Raw genomic sequence first — 309 nt, 5'->3', positions numbered from 1 at the left:
GAGAGAGAGAGAGAGAGAGAGAGAGAGAGAACACACACACACACACACACACAGAGAGAGAGAGAGAGAGAGAGAGAACACACACACACACACAGAGAGAGAGAGAGAGAGATCACACACACACACACACACACACACACAGAGAGAGAGAGAGAGAGAGAGAGAGAGAGAACACACACACACAGAGAGAGAGCGAGAACACACACACACACACACACACACACACACACACACACACACACACACACACACACACACACACACACACACACACACACACACACCTGTAAGAAGAGACAGCAAACAGAA

Source organism: Hyperolius riggenbachi, chromosome 12 (genome assembly GCF_040937935.1).
Source record: "Hyperolius riggenbachi isolate aHypRig1 chromosome 12, aHypRig1.pri, whole genome shotgun sequence".
Classification (NCBI taxonomy): Eukaryota; Metazoa; Chordata; class Amphibia; order Anura; family Hyperoliidae; genus Hyperolius; species Hyperolius riggenbachi.
This window is presented reverse-complemented; position numbering follows the sequence as displayed.